The sequence below is a fragment of the Sinocyclocheilus anshuiensis genome, unplaced genomic scaffold (assembly GCF_001515605.1).
Source record: "Sinocyclocheilus anshuiensis isolate Anshui unplaced genomic scaffold, SAMN03320099.WGS_v1.1 scaffold306, whole genome shotgun sequence".
Taxonomy (NCBI): domain Eukaryota; kingdom Metazoa; phylum Chordata; class Actinopteri; order Cypriniformes; family Cyprinidae; genus Sinocyclocheilus; species Sinocyclocheilus anshuiensis.
The window spans coordinates 1,192,599-1,193,478 of record NW_015544175.1 but is presented as its reverse complement, the minus strand read 5'-3'; positions in this window follow the sequence as shown (position 1 = coordinate 1,193,478).

Sequence of the window (880 nt, the reverse complement as noted above, 5' to 3'; positions counted from 1 at the left end):
TTTCTTTTTTAATAATTAAACATTTAATAACATTACTGAAATTAAAAGTTATGATATTATTTAATGAACCTGAGCTAACATTAACAGTTGCATTTTTATTAATGCATAATTTTAGTTAATGCATTGACTTTGTTAACTAATGGGACCTTGTTGTAAAGTGTTACCATATAAATATTGTACATGAAGTCCCAATTTATCCATGTTCACCCTTCGTACTACGGAATTTTATAAACATTGCATTGTAGCATAAATGCATAGAAAACGAAACTGGAAAATGTTCAATTTTGTATTATTTAAAAGAAAGGTTTTCAGACTCTAAAAGTAAAATCTGGAGCTGTGCTCATTTTTTTGCTTAGAACTTTTGTTAAAATAAAGGGACTGACAAAAGGAAGGCCCGTATATTTTTTGGAGAGGTTTCATAATTCACTCATTGTCACTTTCTGTAGTATGAAATGCACTTACGAATCATAATTGTCTCTGAAGCCTTTTGCGAAGGGGTTGTGGTCGATCTTGAGCTGTGTGATCTGCAATTAAACACAAACACAAGGAGTTCAGAAGCAGAGCAAAATGCAGAAGTGGCTGCAGGGAGCTGCGGCTGGGTTACTGCTTACGTCTGTGTTCTGGTAAGCCGTTACAGCGATGAACTGGTTTTCAGGGAAAGTGAAGGTCTGTGTTTTAGCTTCGTTGCTCATGTCCTCCACACCATCCTCTGTCACCTCCACGATGTGCAGCCGCGGCTGGTACTTGTGCAGAGACTGCAGGACGATCATCTATTTCAACACACACACACACACACACACAACAATAAAAATGCAGCCTATTTTAGAATCATTAAGACATTTTCATTTTTAGGTGAACTAGTCCTTTAAATGACCTAAAG